This window comes from Schistocerca americana, chromosome 1, assembly GCF_021461395.2.
Source record: "Schistocerca americana isolate TAMUIC-IGC-003095 chromosome 1, iqSchAmer2.1, whole genome shotgun sequence".
Classification (NCBI taxonomy): Eukaryota; Metazoa; Arthropoda; class Insecta; order Orthoptera; family Acrididae; genus Schistocerca; species Schistocerca americana.
In genome coordinates this window covers 675,320,459-675,341,816 of record NC_060119.1, presented here as the reverse complement: position 1 = coordinate 675,341,816, position 21,358 = coordinate 675,320,459, and the positions used below count along the sequence as shown (strand labels likewise).

Here is a 21,358-nt window from a genome sequence, read left to right as displayed (position 1 = left end):
CAAGACATCTACTGTCAGGGACCAGACAACTAAATTATCAAAAGGAAATGATTTTGACCAATAAAGCATATTGTAAAGGTTCAGCCAGCACTTTTTGGGAACTGCCTCATATCCAACTCAAGGCTGAGAGAACTCACGAAAGGGAAAGTGTGAGAAGGTGGAAATAGCATGAGCAAGTAAACACCGGAGAGACCAAGGGCAGCAGATCTGCCAAGTACAAACATCCCTCTCCAGGTCTCTACAGCACAGGAAGAAACCAATGTAGGTCCACAGCAAAAGGAATAATCCGGAAGACAAAAAAGGCTAGGGAAAGCAGTACAAGGTACTGTGCCGGAGCAGAGATAACCTTCAAAATGAGAATGTAAGGGCATTTATGAGCAGTGAGAGTGAGAGGCAGGGTAGAAGCTGAAGAGAGTGCAAGTAGGCACACCACCCAGCAGCACTGAGAAGGTAGCAGCCGCTACTAAGGGGACGGTAAAGACATTGACTTTAAGAAGACTGCGATACTCCAGTGAAGCATCTGCAACTGTTGGTTAAGTAAAAACTGTACCTTTTCATTGGGACAGTAATGAACAGAGACTGCCTGTCTCTGTCTCAAGCAGTTTGTTGTGTAGAATTTCAGTTGATGGTAGGAATAAGTCACAGTCTGGTGCTTGTCTACTGGAAGATAGGACAAAGGTGAAGGGATTAAGAGTGAGTTACACCAATGTTCTATGCCCAGTGATTCTGAAGTGACCAGAACCAGTGGTACAAACACAGTTGTGTTAAAATATGGAAACTAAGTTCTGGCTGAATCTGTAGGCAATTATATGAAACAGTGTACTTAGTAAGGGGCAAAGAGTCAGATGTCTCACATCTCTTTTGTATTAATAGTTAAATAAACTCGTCTAAAGGGGAAATCTGCATTTATCATTTCGGTAGACCAGTGATGACAAATCCTCCCCACTGTACCTGCACAATCTTAAGCAGCCAAGGAGATCCTACGCCCTCTCACCAGCATTACAAAGGTTGATTAAGGTAATCACAGACCCACAGTGCCGATGACGCCCTGATTATGTCATGCTGGCTAATATCAACCCTATATTGATGAACTGGACCCTAGGATACGCCATATGTAAAAGATGTTGCTATTAAATTGTTACCTGTAAATGAACTAGTCAAGAAGTGCAACAGAGTAACCTTCAACATAAAGGAGTAATTACAGCTATGGCAACAAATTAAAGGATAAATCTTCACGTTAGATACTGCTGAAGATGTAAATGAAGAGACATAGATAAAGTGTAAACCATTTTGTGTACCCTGTAAAAGGTTTGTTATTGTGTAAAAGGATACGGCATCTAAACAGAAGAAGTGTGTCATTAATAAATATATGATAACAGGACTGGAAGATAGCAGTAAATGCAAGGAACCCTGAGATGTATGTTGACAAGAGAAACATGCTACATTACCGCTGAAGTCTACTAAAAGCAGAACAAGGGACATCTCATTGTTAATACATATGGACATTTGTGGACCAATAATGTGCGAGTCTGTAGGAGGAAGTCATTTTTTTCTTATGTTTACAGAAGACTACTCAAGATACAAACTTTTTTTCCATTCTAAAGATAAAGTGAGTGAGATACTGAGGACTTTTGCAATATGATACATGGGTAAAAATGGGAAAGACAATTAAAATGTTCAATTTTCAGATCTGATGATAGAACAAGTATAACAACCAAAAACTCAAAAAATGTTTGAAGGGAGTACAAATTAGATACCAAACCAGCATCAGATACAGTCCATCCCAAAATGGGAGCGGCAGGGTCATCAAACAGGACAACTATTGAAAGCACATGAAGCAATTTGCCAGAGCTACACCTACATCCACTCTCTGTAAATCACCATGAGGTGTATGGCAGAGGGTAAGCCCCATTGTACCAGTTATCAGGGTTTCTTCCTGTTCCATTCATGTATAGAGTGCGGGAAGAATGATTGTTTAAATGCCTCTGTGTGTGCAGTAATTATTCTAGCCTTATCCTCATGATCCCTATGTGAGTGATACATTAGAGGGGGGGAGGGGGGGGGGGTTGTAGTATATCCCTGAAGTACTCATTTAAAGCTGGTTCTTGAAACTTTGTTAGTAGACTTTCTCAGGAGTCTTCTCCTCAAGAGTCTGCCAGTTCAGTTCCTTCAGTATCTCTCTGCCACTCTCCCCTAAATTAAACAAATCTGTGAGCATTCATGCTGCTCTTCTCTGTACACATTCCACATCCCCTGTTAGTCCTATCTGGTATGGGTACCACACATTTGGACAATATTCTAGGATGGTTACATGTGTGATTTGTAAGCAATCTCTTTAGTAGACTGATTGCACTCCCCCAATATTCTACCAATAAACCAAAGTCTACTTCCAGCTTTACTCATGACTGAACATACGTGATCATTCCATTTCATATCCCTACAAAGTGTTCCACCCAGGTATTTGTACAAGTTGGCCGATTCGAACAGTGACACATTAATATTACAGTCTTTGGATACTATGTTTTTAGGTTCTGTGGAGTGCAAAATTTTACACATTTCTAAACATTTAGAGCAAGCTGCCAATCTCTGCGCCATGTTGAAATCTTATGAAGATCTGATTGAATATTCATGCAGCTTCTCTCACACAGTACTTCATTGTGGATAATTTCATCATCTGCAAAAAGCCCGATTTTACTGTTATTATTGCCTGCAAAGTCATTAATGTACAACATTAACAGCAAGGGTCCGAACACACTTATCCTGGGACACATTCGAAGCTCCTTCTACATCCAACAATGACTCTCCATCCAAGATAACATGCAGTGTCCTCCCTACCAAAAAGTCCTCTGTCCAGCCACAAATTTTACTTGATACTCCACATGATCATACTTTTGGCAATAAGCATAGGTACTGTATCCAATGCTTTTTAGAAATCAAGAGGTACTGCATCTACCTGGTTGCTTGATTCAAAGCTTTCAATATGTTATGTGAGAAAAGTGGGAGTTGGGTTTCACATGATAGATGTTTTTCGAAATCCATGCTGGTTGATACTGAGGAGGTTGTTCTGTTCACGATACTTCATTATGTTTGGGCTGAGAATATGTTCTAAGATTCTACAACAAATTATGTCAAGGAGATTGGACAGTAGTTTTGTGGATCACTTTTAGTACCCTTCCTGTAGTCAGGTGTGACCTCTGCCTTTTTCCAAGAAATGGGCATGGTTTTTTGTTCGAGGGATCTACAATAGATTATAGTTAGAAGAGGGGCTAACTCAGACACAAATTCAGTATAAAGTCTGACAAGGATTGAATCAGAGCCTAGAGCTTTGTTCTATCTTAACAATTTCAGTGGTTTCTTAACACCACTGATTAATACTTACTTCATTCATCTTTTCAGTGGCGCAAGGATTAAACAGGGACAATTCTCCTGGGTCATGTAAAGGAACTTTAGAAAAGAGAGTTAAGTATTTTCGCTTTTGCTCTGCAACCCACAATTTCAGTTTGTCTCATTTGCTAGGGACTTCATACAAACTTTGGGGCCACTAACAGCCTTACACACGACCAGAATTTCTTCAGGTTTTGTGAAATGGCATTTGATAACATTCTACTACTGTATTCAATGAAGGCATGGTGCATTGCTCTCTTGACAGCCAAACACGTTTCACTATATGTTTTTGGATACACACAGTTCGACAGCAGAGGATGGCATTTGATAATATTCTACTACTGTAGTAAATGAAGGCATCGTGCATTGCTCTCTTGACAGCCAAACGCGTTTCACTATATGTTTTTGGATAGGCTCAGTTCAACAGCAGAGTATGGGAAAACAGAGCCCCAAATCTAAGATAGATATTTTTGGAGGATATTGTGGACACTTAAAGAGTAATAAAACTCATAAATCCGACAAATGAGAAGATACTGTGGAAACTTGAGGCTTATAAAAAGGAACTAAATGATATCATCAATAGAGTACTATCGCGTCATTAATGTCATCAAGCCCAAGAAAAACTAATTCTTGAAGAGAAATAGAAACTGAAGAAGAAGATACTGTTCTCATCTACCTAAACCTAAAGAATACCTTGGTTATTAAATGTAAGAAGCCCAATATTTTAATGGAGAACCTACAACAGCTGAAGAGTGTATGAGCAGTCCACAATCTCAACAATGAAGAGACGCTATGGAAAGAGATCTGGAGTCAATTTTTCTACAGGAAACTTTTGATTGGGTTGAAATGCAAGAAAGGTAAGAAACTGTTAAAAGCACAATGAGTGTTTAACATAATAAAAAACACTACTTGCAATCACGGAATACTCAAAAAAAGAAGGGAAATACTACAGAGAAAGGCTCTTGCCAGTGGTAAAATATGAAGCACTTAGATACCTTTAGTGTTGGCAACAAGAGATTTTCTGAATCACCAAATGGACCTGAATACAGCCTACATCGAAAAAAGTATTTCTGCACTGAAAAAAATTATTTACGGAGTGAAGTAAAATGGACATTGCTGGAACAGATGTTTGCATGAAATCTTGATAAACATGGGTATGAAACAATCTAAGGCAGAGCCTGGATCTATTACAGCAAAGGTAAAGAAGATATCACAATAATGACTATATGGACGGATGATTTTATTCTGACTAAAAATCAAAAACAGAAGAACAATGACTTTAAGAGAGAACTCCAACAAATGTTTAACTTGCGTGACTTGGAAATGGATTGTTAAAAATAAGGAGACGGAAGAGTTATAGAAAGAGCAATCAACAACACTGAGAAGTTTTTGGAAAAAAATAAATATCTGAATGACTTCAAACCCTTTCTTCATCAATGAAACCAGGAGCCGAGTTAACAACGAATGGAGGAGCCTTCTGTATTTGTTGCAAATTTCAATGCCTGAACATCAAAGGGAACTGCAGACTACAAAGTAACATATTGTAAAAAGGGAAACACAAAATGCTCAAATGTGTGTGAAATCTTAGGGACTTAACACACACACACACACACACACACACACACACACACACACACAAGCCCGAGGGAGGACTCGAACCCCCACCGGGACCAACCGCACAGTCCATGACTGCAGGGCCTTTGACCGCTTGGCTAATCCCGCGCGGCGGAAATACAAAATTTGAAGGAAATAGTGATGCAGATTGTAGATGTGAATTAGAGAATGTTGTTGTTGGGTGATGTTTTAGATTAATGGGAGAACTTAAATCATGGTAACGTGAAAGACAGTCTGAACAGTAGCCTTGGGCACTGTAGAAGTTTAGTATATGGCTTTATGACAAACAATTCACGATGTATTGTGGATCAAAACTCTAAATTAAGAGCCTAATATAAATATGGAACATAACAAGGTTTTTTGTGACATCTGTGGAGCTATAAACTTAGCCAAAAATGTCACTTGTGCCAGAACCAAACTCACTGATATAAAGCACAATTTCATAAGGAATCTTATGATCTCACAGAGCAAAGTTCTATTGTGGTAGAATATTTATGCACAGAGCAGATTTTGGCAGATCTACTAACCAAACCCTTGAGTAAGGGCAAATATCACATGACACTATGAACAACTGAAGTACGTTCAATGGGGGAAATTGAGTATATATAGACAAAGTATGTTGTAAGAGTACATGTGCATAGCCAAGGCACTAAATGGAATTGCTTTGTATACTGTGTAGTGTTTCCTTGACAACAAACTTGTGATCTATTCTACTTAATGAAGAATGTTAAGAGAGTATCATCAAAAGAGTAGGCCTACTACCACTTCATTAGTGCCACCAAGACTAAGAAATACTAACTCTGGAATAGTAACAGAAACTGAAGAAAAGGAAGAAGACATTGTTTTCATCTACCTAGCTCTACGACTACTCTGGTTACGAAATATATGAAGTCCACTTTAGTATTCAGAATTACTTCTTTTGCTATGCTACTTACAACCAAACCGAATGTGTGCCATTCTATCAGTAGGATTACAATCACAATGTGTCACAACTGACATCAGTCAATTAGTACAAATGTCTGTCTTAGGTTCACTGGTGGGGTATCAGAAAAATGCAATCAGCCTACAAAAAGGATTGCTTACAAAGCACTTGAGTGACCCCATTTTAGCATACTGCTCAAGTGTTTGGACTCATGCCAAACAGGAGCAATAATGCAAACTGAATGTATATATGAAAAAGGACAGCAAAAATGGGCACAGGTTTGTTGGGCCCACAAGAGAGTTTTATGAATATATTGAAAATCCTGACCTGGCAGACACTTGACGATTGATGCAACTATCCTTTGAAAGTCTAAAAAGTTTCTTGTAACAGCTCTATGGGATGAGTCATGGAGGACAGTACAACATTCCATCATATCGTTCCAGCAGGGATCATGAAGACAATATGAGAAAGGGATGGTGAAGATAATATGAGACTAATTACAGAACACACATAGATGTTTACTCAATAATTCTTATTGTACTCTATGCATACATGAATCGAGTAGGAGCCCTAAAAAGTAGCACAATGGGAAGTACCTTCTGCCATGCACTTTAATGCTCATTACATATGGAGTTGACCAATAATGAGAATGAAACGGATAGCTGTGGGTGCACGCTTTCATGAGTATTGTCCAACTACGGGAGGGAGGGATAAGGCCTGTCATGTACACACAAGACCGTCATTCTGTAACGATTTTTTTTTCATCGTTAACACAGGTTATCGCTTTTTATACAGAGGCATCGAGCAGTGGAGTCGGTTGGAGGAATAATATTTTAAAAAACTAGCAGACAGATCTACAAAAAATTAATATCACCAACATATAACGAAGAACGGCTTATTTACTGCCACACAGGCGCCAGAAAATAGGGTTATATTCAGCCCCATTGATGCAGCAAGAAACTTGCCATGGAACTTTATTATCTGTGCTTATCCTAGACGTAACAGGCGCTCAGATTCTTCTCATCCTCAAAGCTAGCATCAGAACACGGACATATACCGTGGACGTAAGGCGCATATTATAAGAATGGTTATACCAAAACAACAAGCCGCAATTATTTATTCCGTCTAAATACGAGAAAACTACATAAAATTACTACAGCACGAAGAATAAAAACGGTACGTACTCTATGAGCACAATAAGGCCAGTATTTTCCTCGCAACCGGAAGGCTCTTCCTTACATTACTTCACGAAGTTTTCTAGTAGTATTTTCTCTGCCACACAAACGTAATTTTAAATTGGGAAGTTAGAAATTTATACTGTATTTCATCTGTCTAATCAATATTTTAAACAACCATAGTTTATCACATAAAAGGATGATTAGCAGTACTAGCCCTATAGGCTTCACAATAGTTTATTCGCACCTTTATCAAGTGTACGGGAAATCAACTAATTCTTTACGCACCTTGTTAATAAATACTTCACAACGCCGATTACTTACACACAGCTAATACTACAAACACAGTAACAACAACCTCAAAGACATCTCAGACATTTCACAGATATACATGGATGAAGTGTGGAGGAAAGACTCTCAGACTTCGGTACCACATTTATATTAAAATACTGCGCTTCCACGGGAACTGAAATTAGACCATAAGTATAAATTTGCAGTTCAGTACCTAGGTGCTTCAAAACTGCAATCTACAAATTCTGCACAAGACGATGGTAAATGGTCTATTTACATTCGATGTCAACGGAACGGTGGAATGTTCACACTGAACGACGAAAGTCAATAGTTCGCATAGTCCAATTGGTCTTCTACCGAACGGCGAAAATGAGATTATGAGATACCATACGCGATATAAAAAGTCTGTATTTAGTATCTGAATTAAGGAACTAGTAAATATAAAGTTTATTAAAGGCAAAAGCAAACTTCATAAGGCGATTCTTGATCGATTTTTTACGGTAAATGCCAAGAAGAGAAACATTTTAAAACATCGGCATTTATTTGCTAGCGAAAATACACAGCCTACGAACACACACATAAAAAAAACATTAATAAGGGAATACACAGTGCCTGTTTGCTTCATCCACTGAGCGTTTCCTCCCTACGTAACAAATAATATTTCACAAAAACAAAGCAAAATAATTAAATATAGGCTAAGATGATACAAAAGCACGAAATCCATTAATATGAGTTAGAGTGGCAAAGTGGTTAAGTTTTGAAGTTAGACGACGACGACACCCTTCACCATCGCCAACATCAACGTCAACACTTTCTTCCCGTGAACGGGTTGTGTGAATCCCACAATATGAAATGCATGGTGAAATGTTTTGACAATCCATTCCATATCATTGGGGTGAATTGATCTAAATGACATTACAAAATTGCTTTTTGGGTAAAAATGTAAGAAGCAATCAAAACTTTTCCATTCAAAGGGCATACAGTCCAGAATCGGTATGCTAATCAGGCAAAATTGCTGTAAGCAATCATCCCACCAATGCACCAGGTCGAAGATACCCATTAGTGAAACACTGTATCTTGCTGTGTGCAGAAGTCCATAACTGCTACACATCCTCGCCTGATAGGAATCCTTTAAGGGGCCGAAAGCATGATAAATGTGTGGAGAAAGATCAGGACTATTGGCCAGGTGCTCAAGCGTCTCAAATTCGAGTTGATGTATTTCAGAATTACAACAGTTGCAGTATCAGTACGTGCGTTATCATGAAGCATTGGCACCCCTTGGTGCATCATTTCACAATGATGGTTTTTGAAGACATGCTGCATACACAATATTCAGTCTCTGATGTATGTCTAACAGTATTTGTCCTTTGGCAGCCATGAGATGTTGGTCCTGTTTCGGCTGAGTTAAAAACCTAAAGAACACTGGCTTTTAACTCAATTTCTTGAAGTAAAAACACCCAACTACACTACATTTGCTCTTTTCTCCCATTTGAGAGCCTTGGGGGGGGGGGGGGGGGGGGCGCACAGACCCTACCTTCCCCCAGGGGCATCTCCTTCATGGTATCTGTATACAAAAAGGGAAGGCTTGGTAATCCTACAAATTACAGGCCAGTATTGTTTGTGTCATGCTTCTCAAAAATATTAGAAATGGTCCTGCTTGACACACTGACTGCTTTCCTCTAAAAGCGAAGTGTAATAACTCCAGCACAGTATGGATACGAGAAAGGGAATCAACAGAAACAGAAACAATCTTTAACAGAATTCATTGTACAGGCCTTGGACAAAAAGATGGTAGTGTTTGGAGTTTTCCTTGATTTATGCAAGATGTTTGACACAATAAATCACACAGTCTTGGTAAATAAATTACAGAATACTGGTATTTGTGGAAATGCGGTAGACTGGACATCATCATCAGTAACAAAGGACAATATGTGGTCACTGAAAACTTACGCAGATAAGACGTACAACGTGTCAACTACGGTTTATCTCAATTATCTGTACAGGGAAATATCCCATTCAATAAAACAGGGCTGTAAGAAATGGCTTCAGTTAAGTTTTCTGCCAGTCGTCTGCACATTTTTGCATTTGCTATGCTGCCGAATGTATGGAGGAAGTTTGTACTGCACCTTCTATGGGGAATGGTCAGTACGCCGAGCCCTGGATATTGGTGCGGCACGTGCAGTTAACGGCATAGTGAGCCGAGTGGGTCTTGCCAGTGGAACATACGCAGAGCAAAGTTGTGGCTTGCAGAGAGAGAGGAACTGTTTTTGAAAACCATGATTCAAGATTGTTGGAGAGTGGGGCTTACAGCTGTCTATCTCTGATGTATTTTTTTGAGGGAGAGCACAAGAGTGGACGGTGTGATTTGTGCTGGTTGTCTAAGCGATGTGGGGGATGTCGTTTTCAGCAGCAATGAATTATAGGGTACTGTACTGTGAATGCACTCTGTTTTTGTTTGGTGCATTCTGTCATAGCATTGCACTTCGAATGGGTGAAATTGGAGAAAATTATTTTTGGAATATGGTTGGTCGTGGCGGTTTGACTTTCCACTGTGAACTTGTGTCATCGCTCCTTTGGAATATACAGTTGGCTGCTACAGTGATTTAGTCATCATGCTTACACTATGATGTATCTTCAAAGTGAACTGTTAGCATGTCATTTCAGTTTAGAAATTGCATGCCTCCCCTGAATGTATTGTAAAATGAACATGTTAATGGCTTATATGGAATGGCTGTGGATGAGTGGATTATTTATTAAAGAAGGAGAGCCCCTAATGTAGTTTTAGCTGAATTGCTATATGTTTCATTCAGTAAATTATTAATTTAACTGAAATGATAAATTATTAACATGCCACAGCACTTGTGCTTATCACGAGTTCTGTTGGAGATTCCATCTAAGGTTAATTTCACTTCTTTTGGGTTAAGACGTGCACCAAGTGACCCAAGCTCTGGGCAGGGTTGAAATTTAACTAAATGGGTTAATGTTGAGCCCATTGTTGAGATGCAGAACCATGTATAAATCCAATCTACTTTTAAAGGATTTTAAAAGTTTTAGGATTTGGTAAACCTTCTCTTAGTAAATTTTTTTCATTTTTAAAAAAATAATTTTTTGATTAAATTTTTTGTTCAAAATAGTATGTTTGTATGAGTATTTTATTCAAAAGAAATTTTGGGTTTATATATATTTTTATGCATTGTAAATAAAATATGGCATGGGGATGTTCTTAAATAAATGTGTAATATAAGTGCAGCCCATGTGTGAATTGTCCCTGTCCACCACATTATCGTTGTTTGCTGCCTTGTATTCTCTTTCAATGTCAAGTAGATTTAAGGTATCATTCTGGTAGCAGGTAGTGTGGTTCTTGGGGCTGTTCCATACAGGTTGCAAATATAAAAGTCAATATTATGTGGTATTTTCTGTTTCAGAATGGATTCAAGAAATATATTGAACTTGCTTGGTAGAGAAAGGAGGAATTAGCCTACGAACTGCAAAGTCAAAAATTTGGAAAAATGTAAAAGTACTACTGCCGAATTGATTCAGCAGATGACAGTGACTGCCGAATTTATTCAGCAGGTGACAGTGCTTTGGATAAACCAATTCAGTATTCAGTTTATTCACCATTGACCACTTACAGCGGAATAGGTCTGAACATTAAATATACAATTAACAATAACTTTACAGTAAAGTTTTTACAATTTAATTCCCATTTTTTTAGGAATATTCTTATGACGCTGGAAGTTTATTGAAGAGTTTTAAACTCATTATTTTGTGTGAGTTTGCAGTCTTTGTGAGTCTGTGTCTTGGTATGTCGAAGTCCAGTTTGCCTCTGGTGTTGTGGGGATGTATGTTCTCTCTGGTCTCGAACTCATTTAAGTTGCTTTCGACATAAAGCAGTGCTGTGTAGATGTATAGATTCACAACAGTTAATATCATGTGCTTGATAAAGAGGGGCGGCAGTGTTCCTTGGGCTTAACTTTGCTCATTATTCTGATTACTTTTTTTTTTTTTTTTTTTGAATTTTCAGAATTTCACTGACAAAGCAAGAATGTCCCCATAACAATATGCTGTAGGAAATATGTGACTGAAAGAGGCCAAAATATACCACCTTTAGATACTCATCAGTGACTACATCTGTCAGTCTCCAGATGAGATAACACACACTTGCTATTCTCTTGCAGATATGGCTAATGTGCTCCTCCCAGTTTAATTTTGAATCAATGTGGAATCCTAACAATTTTATTGATTTGCTTTAACCAGCTGTAGTTAAACCCAGAATTAGTTCTTGTGTTTTATCAGGACTACACAGGAGTTCATTAGAAGAAAACCAATCCATTACTAGTTTTAGTTTTTCCTGTGTTGCCTGATGCAGTTCTGTTGTGTCATGGTGTGTATTGAGCAATGTTGTATCATCTGCATAACACACAATTGAATTTGCTGCTACATGGTAAGGTAAGTCATTAATTGCAATGACGAACAGGAAAGGACCTAGGACCGAGCCCTGAGGCACTCCAGTCCGAACTTCCTTCAGTGAGGAGCATCTATTTTTAATTGATACAAAATGTCTCCTGTTACTTAAGTATGATTCGATTACATCCAAAGATGGTTTGTGTATGCCATAAAATTCCAGTTTTGTAAGTAGGTTGTTAGATGGTATGCAGTCGAAGGCTTTGCTAAGATCACAAAGTACAACTGATACTAGATCCTTATTTTCGAATGCAGTTAACACCTGGTTAACAACTTCAGTGACAGCAGTAGTGGTATTTTTACCATGTTGATATGCAAACTGTCTGTTGGAGAGGAGATCAGGTTTATCAAAATAGTTATTTAGTTGACTGTGCACTACATATTCAAAAACTTTAGAGAAAATTGGGACAATAGAAATTGGTTGATAGTTTTGGGGCACATGCTTATCTCCCTTTTTAAAGACTGGTATTTACTTTAGCAGTTTTGAGTGCATCTGGGAAAACTCCAGATTCTAAACACATATTATCGTATCACCATCAGTGGATCCTGGAAAGGTGTGTTCAGCTGTTGCCGTATCTGTTGCTGAATTTCAGGCTTGAAAGGAATTGTTTGAAAAAACAGCTCTCTCCTACAATCACGTTAGGCATATACAAGCACACCTGGAACGTTACCAGAATAGGTTGAGTGGTCTAGATGGAGTGGCTTTTTGTGGCAAAATTAAATCTAAAATTGTTGAGCTTGGGATTTAAATTAAGGGGTTAGCCAGTGGTCATCAGAGGTTAATGAGGAAGTGGAGGAGATGGGGAGTGGAGGCAGGGTGATAGTGATAAATTAACTTACCCAGGAATATTGTTTTCAGAAGTCCCCAACTCCTTGGAGGACCAGCTACAGAAACAAGCCAATTGAGATGTGAAGTCAGTTCCGTAAGCATTAAAGCTAGCACATTTGATGGCAGAATAAAAGTGAGGCATTGAGCATATCCAATCATCAGTTGTTATGCATAATAGCTGTTAAGATAAAATGTATTTTGTTGCAGTTAGTGCAAAAGGCAATTAATCTGGGTCCTAATTTTACTAATTTACATAGGAAGCTGATAGAACAGATAATTATGCTTATAGCATTCTGAGAGTTACTTCACAAGAATTAGGTAGGGAACAAGGGAGGAATGAATTCAGTCAATGGGCTACACCATTAGTCATTATTAAGAAGCCGCTAGGTAAACCCCGTCTTCGAAATGACTTTAAGGTGACAGTTAGCTCACAGCCCATGATTGATATTTATCCTATTCTGTGCCTGGACAAACTTATAATGAAACTAGTGGGGGAAGAATATTTTTCAAAACTTAATTTGACAGAAGAATATTTACAGCTGTCACATGATGATGAATAACATCAGCTTCTTGTTGTTAATATGGTGTACAACCTCTACAAGTACAAGCAATTGGTTCCTGGCATTGCAAAAAGCCTGACATTTTTCAGTCTTATTTGGAACAGCTTAATCAATGCATACCTTGTATCAACTACCTTGACAACACAGTCCTTACTGGTCCCACCACCAAGGACCATCTCCGTAATCTTCATTTTTGTTTCAAACCTCATCTGATGCGAGTCTTAAGTGCAACTTGGAATAGCCACATTTCTTCCAATCATCTACAGATTACTTTGGTCATGTTATTTCTCATCGGGGGATTCTGCTGACCAACAGCCACATAGCAGCTATTGTGGCTCTCCTGCACCCTACAAATGTGTAAGAAGTCCAAGTATTCATAGCCAAAGTTGCATATTACCACATGTTTCTTCTGCAGACTGCTTCAGTTACCTATCCTCTCAATCAGCTGCTTAAGAAATGTGGAACCCTGGCTGCTGCCATTCTTTCATGACTTTGAAAGATTGTTTGTGTTCCATCCTATGCTTGGCCACCTTCAGCCGAGACTTCAGCTCGTGGTTACAGCGGACACACTGCAGTATGGCTTGAGCCTGTATTGCCTCAATATCATGCTGATGGTTCAGAACAGCAAGTCAATTTTCTATCGAAGATGCTTAATGATGTACAGAAAAATTACTCTCAAATTGAGTAGGCGGCTCTCACTATTCATGTGTTTCTATACACAGTTAAGTTTCATTTGGTGACTGATCGCACACCATTAGTGTCTCTTTTTAGGCCCGTGGCACATTTATGAGACAAGACAGCCCATGAACTACAATGGTGGATCCTAATCCGTATTAGATATAATTATGAGCTTCATTTCTGCCTGACCCTAGTTTTGATAAAGATGAAGTATTTTGTTTTTATCTTAATAAGGAAGCTCGCCAGACAGTGGACGAAGTCCCTATTACCAATTCTTGCATTTCTGAAGCTGTCAATATGATCAGCAAGGGTGGCTTGAGTGAACTCCGGCTCGTGCCTTTGATTCCATCTGCAATTACTTTTTGCTAAGACACAGAGTCATACTCTTGAATGGTGTTCTCTTATTGTCCACAGAAAATGCTGTTTCACGGGTGGTCTTTCAGGCAGCTCTCTGGAAAATCATTCATCACTTTTTACATCAGGATCATTGGGATGCCTCGTGCACAAAAATGCTGGCTCATTGCTATGTCCACTGGCCTCACATTGATTGTAAGAGTGAACATTCAATCAATGCTTTCTCTAAATGTGCAGGTCATCAGGCCTCTCCAAGGCAATTTTATTCACAGTGGCCTGTCCATCACAGCCATGGGCGCGGGTCTATATCGACTTTGCTAGCACCTCTTGGATGTTTATTGGTTGGTGGTCATTGACACTTACTCCCAATTTTCGTACATAGCTAACTGCCACTCCACCACAGCAGATGCGTCAATGTGGGCTCTCACTCGATTTCTCCATTGAAGGCTTGCCCTGCAATCTGGTAACTGACAATGGTCTTCAATTCATCCCTCAGACTTTTCAAAATTTTTGTGCAACATGTTCATTCACCTGTGTTCCACGCTCAATCAAATGTGAAGGTGGAATGCTTCATCGACACTTTTAAGACGTAAATGAAGAAGTATATTGGTGATATCCCTCCAGATGCTTTCTTAGTTTCTACATGTTTACGCCCATCAGTGAGAAGAACCTGGCGGAGATTCTGCATGGCCACCAGCAGTACTGTATCTCCTGCTTCCTGCACCAAGGCTGCCCAAGGCTTCTACAGAAATGAATTTACATGGCTGGGACTCCAGTCTGGGCTTGCATGTTTGGTCAAGATCAGTGCTGGAGCTCAGCTATTATTCACAGCCAATGCTGTCAGCGTGTCTTCATGTTGCAGACAGAAGGCAGGCTGGTGACCCACCACTGAAATCAAATCTGTCCTTCAAGTGGAGGACTGGTCTCCACCACCTTCATCCACACCTGTGAGATCGTCCACACTGCCCGGTCCATCCATTCCCTGTCACCCTTTCACTAATTCTGCCCATATATGATACTACATCTTGTTCACCTTCCTCCATTGTTTCCAGCCTCGGCCAATTCCTCAGGGCCTGGTCATGAATGACCATTTACAGCAGCCAGGGGCATCACATGAACTGCAGGCACTGCTTCCACTGGAGCCATTTTCTGACCCTGAGTTGTAGGTCACCTCCATGAATTTGGTGCCAGCGTCAGTGCTGCCAACGGTTGGCATCCCACCCACGAGCGTCCACCTGTAGCGATCCATTACCGTCCAGGTCACTTTCAAGTCTATTCTCCAATGCAGGATATGTGGGAACTCTTTGTGGTACAGGGGGCATCCACCAGCAGCACACAGAAGAAACTGACATCGCGACCTCGAGCACCAAGCATTGTCTCACATTATGGAGGAGGGATGCTGGGGTGACACTGGCCTACAGGTGACCCAACAACAGGAGAGGTCTCTGGAAACCTGTAGTTACCACACTAGCTGCAGCAGCACATCATAATCTGTTGAAGTCAGCAGGACATGAGGAACTGGTCTGTCACATGTTTGATCAGCTCACGCCACTGTGTGGCAGCTAAGCTTGACACCAGGAGGTAGCAACTTCAGGTAGCATGGACAGCTGCACCTCCCAAGTGATGCACACAGCTGCTATCAAGTGTCACCAAGTGGAATATTCTAATGTTTGTCTATTTAAGCAAGGAGCAGAGTGATCTCTCCCTCACTCTGCTATGTTCCACGTGACTTCACTCCACCCACAGATCTCTGATGGAGTAAAGGTACTGCCATGCCAATGCACAAGTACGCTATAATGAATGTATTTTTTGTTGTGAGCATTGAAGTAATCATACTTTTACTGCTGTTCTCTACTGTGTGTGTTACTACAGGGGGGAAAGTTAATTCAGGGCTGCTAGTAGGAAATCTGCCTGGTGCTTCTACAGAGATGAAAGGCAGATCTATTAAATGCTTTAACTGTGGAAAGGGGGGCTATATTAGTAAGAAGTGCTGGCAAGGACCAAAGATCAAGAACAGTTGTACGATCAATAAAGAGAAGTATAGCGAGGGTAACAGGATTTGTAGCATATGCCGTAAGGATAGAAACGGGTTGCCTGTCATTTGTTGCTCCATCAACAACAAATCAGTTTGTGCCCTTATGGATACAGGTAGTATCCTTAGTGCAGTTGATAAAGGTTGGAAAACCAGAATATTTGTAAATGGGGCATGTTGGAATCAGAGAAAAGCAACTATACTGCTGCTAGCAAGATGTGCATTGGGGTGGAGGGAGTAATTTTGGTGAAGGTTAGGATTAGTGGCTGTTCCTTGAGAACTAAGGTGAGAGTCATGTCGGATTTATCAACACCTTGTATTCTAGGTGCTGTATTCATTAGAAAATTCAGTTAGTGATTAACTGGGCAGATAATAACAATTTCTTCAAATTCTGACATGGTTCTAAAGTTACCTTTTGTCAGCAGACTAGGCAGTACCATTGAGAAGCACTTTGCAGAAATGGGATGGTGTGCAAAGTCAGAGGGAAAAGTGAAATCCAATGAAGTTAACGTGTAGCATTTGGATCCTGAGTACCTACAGTAGAAAAATTAAGGCCCTTCGTGAAGTTTTTTCTGACTTGCTAACCACTAGATTTGGGTTAACAATCTTTATGGAATATCAGATAGAAGTCAATGATAACATTCTGGTGCAGAAACCACCTAACCATCTCTATCTCTCCTCCCATCAGGTGGAGGAGATTAAAGCTACAGAGAAACTTTTAGATCAGGAAGTTATTTGCCCAATCACCTCACAAAATGCAGCCACAGTTCTCCAGGCTCCTAAATCAGATTGGGATATTTCAGGAGCAGAACAAAAAGATAGTTGCTTTCTGTCCCACTTCCTGATTTGCATTCTTACTTTGGTTGGTTCAGTGGGGCTCGAGTCTTTACTACATTGGATTTAAATCAAGCAGATAATCATATCTCATTAGTGGAGAATTCCAGGAGGCTGAAAGCATTTGTGACCATCTGGAATGTATTTTAATTCACCTGAATGCCCTTTTGGAATGTCCACTGGAGCCACAGTTCCATCACAGCTGATGAATAAGATATATTTGATATATTTGTATACCACTACCTTAATGGTTTAGTGACATACAGTCATAATTTGCAGAAATATCTACAGCATTTGAGTGAAGTTGTTATGCACCAGTATGTGATTTTTGGGACATACATTTTCTTCAGAGGGAGTAACAGTTGATCTACAAAAAAGTAAGGCTACTCTGATAGTTCCTCTGTCCAGGCATGTTAAGGGAGCGGCTGGATTCATAGGGATAGCAAACTTCTTCAAGAAATTAACTCCCGAATTTGCACATAAGGCTGCCCCACTGAATGTATTAAGGAAAATGGGACAAAAATTCGAATGGGGTGATTCCCAGGAAATGGCATTTGTAGGACTAAAGGAATCTGTTGGTAATGCTTCTGTATTGGCACTATGTGTCTTTAACATTGTGTGTGAAATCTTATGGGACTTAACTGCTAAGGTCATCAGTCCCTATGTCTTTAACAAACTCTTTATATTGCAGACAGCTGTGTCATTGTCAAGGTTAGGAGCTGTTCTACTCCAGGAAGACGAAGAAGGACGATCAGTCAATGCTTATGCCTTTAGAGGTCTTAATGAGCTACAGCATAAATATTCAGTCTATGAGCTAGAGGCTCTGGCTGTATAGTTTGGTGTAGAGAAGTTCAAGTATTACATGGAACATAGAGAGTTTACATTGGAAACAAACAACCAAACACTGAGGTAGGGTTTAGAGCAGCTGTGGAAAACTGGGCTGCTAGCCCATTTAAATTTGAGGTCGTTAATATCCACGGTAGTGACAATCAGATACCTGATCGACTGAAATTTTCACTCTGCAATGGAATATGCGCTGATATGAAACTTCCTGGCAGATTAAAACTGTGTGCCAGATCGAGACTCAAACTCAGGACCTTTGCCTTTCACGGGAAAGTGCTCTACCGACTGAGCTACCCAAGCATGACTCACGACCCGTCCTCACAGCTTTGCTTCCACCAGAACCTCGTATCCTACCTTCCAAACTTCACAGCAGCTCTCCTGTGAATCTTGCAAGACTAGCATTTCTAGAAGGAAGGACACTGTGGAGACATGGCTTAGCCAAAGTCTAGGGGATCTTGCTCACAAAAAGCAAAGGTCCCCAGTTTGAGTCTCAGTCTGGTACACAGTTTTAATCTGCCAGGAAGTTTCAGATAGCTGGTAGTTTAAACAGGATGTTTGACAAGAAAACTGGAGGGAAGGACCTTGATATTCCCTCATCAGGCATACAGCCAAATACAATCAACCTTATACTTCATGAATTTGCAGCATTATTCCAGGGATCCACCCTTATCAGGAACAGGACCCAAATGTAAAAGCTGTCAAAGTACTACTAAATGTAGTAAATGAGTTTTGCTATTTAGACAGTAAAAGAATGTATATGGCTGAAGTAGAGAGGATACAGAATGTAGAATGGCAAAGATAAGAAAATCTTTTCTGAAGAAGAGAAATTTGTTAACACTGAATACAAGTGTTACAATGTCTTTTCTGAAGGCATTTGTCTGACGTGTAGCTTTGTACAGAAATGAAATGTGGATAATACAGTGCAGACAAGAAGAGAATGGAAGCTTTTGAAATGTGGTGCTACAGAAGAATGCTGAAGATTAGATGGGTAAATCGTGTAAATAATGAAGAGATACTGAATCGAATTGGGGGCAAAGAAATTTGTGGCATAGCTGGACTAAACAAAGGGATCAGTTGATTAGACACATTTTCAGACATTATATTTAGTACTGGAAGGAAATGTGGGATGGGGGAGAATTGCAGAGAGTGACCAAGAGACGAGTACAGTAAGCAGGTTCAAACGGCTATGGCTTGTAGTAGTAATTCAGAGAGGATGAGCCTTGCACAGGATAGAGTAACATGAAGAGCTACATCAAGCCAATCTTCGGACTAAAGATCACAACAACAGGCTAAATTATCCATGCTGCCAGCATTAGATATGATTGATAATCTCTATAGAGACATTAAAAAGTTTAAATTCATTGTTCTTTTACTACAATTCTACAGTGATTGACAAAAAATGTGAAGCACCCAAAAGACATCATAGGATGTTAATGTAACTTTGTAAATGCCCACACTGTCATCAGGTATGTAAATGAATACAGCTGCAATCCTCTATGACAAGTGGAATGGCCACCAGAGTGCATTACTGTTGTTCGTTTTTAATGTTGTTACCAGCTCTGGTAGGGTATACAAAAGGTGTGAACAACTTCAGAAGTTGAGTGATCACTGTGAATGCCATGGAGGTAGCTTGTACTCATATGAGGCAGCTTTCTCAGCACCTGGTATAGAGTTTGAAAGGAGCCTCACTGTGGGTCTCTGCTGGACCAACTGATCGAATTGTGCAATATCCGGATTTTTAGGACACACAGAAGCTACAGTGACCCAATGTTGGACTGCATGATAATATGAGAGCAGGTACACCGTTGACAAGATTCCAGTTGAAAACATGTGACCACAATAAGGGAGGATTGTTGAATTACGCAACAAACACATTGTAAGCCCTTCACACCTGTGCCTGCAACCCAATAGCAAATAGTGCACTCCCTGCAATATTCTGTCTCATTCTGCACCGTTGTCAGGAACAAGCAGCAGTGGATTTGTGAATAAGCATCCATGCATAGCTGTTAACACCACAACACAAATAGCTGTATTTGTGGCAGTGCCATGACTGAGAAGCAAAGGCTGTTGATGAACAGCATAGCACAGTGACCCATACAGTGTCAATAGGATGCGGTACGTTTTCTGCATGCCATCTTTGCCTCTAGTGGGGGGGGCGTGCAGTTTTGACATAAGCAAATGGCAGTATGAGGAGCAAGTCACACGACGGCAGGCAGCAGAGCAGGAGTGGCTCTTCAGGCACAGCATATTGTGATTTGGGCCATGTGATTTCTTCGTTGGACAACTGGACTTCGGAATTCTGCTTGGGGTCGCATGTCCGAGAATAAGTTTTCATTCTGACAGCTCTGGAGGACACGAGGTGGCTGAAGCTATTCCTACTGTGGAAGTCCATGGTTGTCATGCCTTGGTTAAGAGGGAAGCATGCCATCTTAGAACTATGGTCACATACCTTACTTCCATTGAGTAAATTTGGGGACAGCACGAGGTTTGCAAAATGTTCATTTCTATTGTGTTCCCCAGTGCACCACCATCTGCTTATGAACCTTACCTGCCTTCACGGCTATTAAAACTCTAAAAATACTGGTTCAATTTTCGTGCTTGCTTAAGACCTGGTTGTGGGTACGTTGATTGCGAGTCCAACCACTTATTATACCGACATAAATTTGCAATTTTCTGCAATCAAGGCATACTGTGCTTTTACCTTCTTGTTTATGATAGCTTTGTGAACTTTGATTTAAGTTACCTCATTTATTGCTGTGAGTGGCTTTGATGCTCACTAATTAACTTGTTAACTTTCGGAGTAAAGGTTTCATGCCAATTTCTTGGTATTTAAGGTACTGCCTGCTAATGTAATTGAAGTTTGTTTGCCCACTATGTGCATCCATTTAAATCTTGTTGATCTTCTATCTTGCGTGGCAGCCCTTTGCTACTGTCACGCCACTGAGTGTTCTGAAAATGAATTACATTTTCTGCTCCTTTATTGATATGTGGTCGTGTAAAGCTATATTGTGTACAGTTCCATGACTGAATGGCTAAAGTTAATTTATGATTTGATTGATTGTTGAACTTAAAGATCCTTTTTCTTGCCAGGTAATACTGTACTAGCAGTTACTAGTGCCATGCACAGAATTGTCTTGATTATCCGGGATGTGTCTACATCAGATTTATGCAGAGTAGCTACCTGGATATAGCTAGTTGGATTTTGAGGTCACTGCTGTGCTGGCTCTTGCTCAACAGTACTCATGTGGCCAAACAAAAGTTGCTTGACACAATATTGTAACTGTCTTGGTTTCTTAAAAATTATGAATTTTTCAAAATATGTGTGTGTGTGTGTGTTTTCTGCTGCGGGATTGAATGTGAATTTTAAGGTCACTGTTT

General features: G+C 40.0%; 1 protein-coding gene across 3 annotated transcripts in view; it reads right to left on the bottom strand.

Annotated features, from left to right (window-relative positions):
• The window catches only part of LOC124608711 (SAFB-like transcription modulator), a 167,987-nt gene that overhangs the window by 79,238 nt on the left and 67,391 nt on the right, over positions 1–21,358 (bottom strand). The window contains exon 1 of one of the 3 annotated variants that reach the window (XM_047140010.1): positions 7,384–7,487. The exons of 1 other annotated variant lie outside the window; for it this stretch is intronic. The gene's annotated coding sequence lies outside the window, so the exon portion shown is untranslated. Of the gene's footprint in view, positions 1–7,342; positions 7,488–21,358 lie in introns of those variants that run through there. One more of the 3 variants, XM_047140011.1, reaches the window with a different exon arrangement.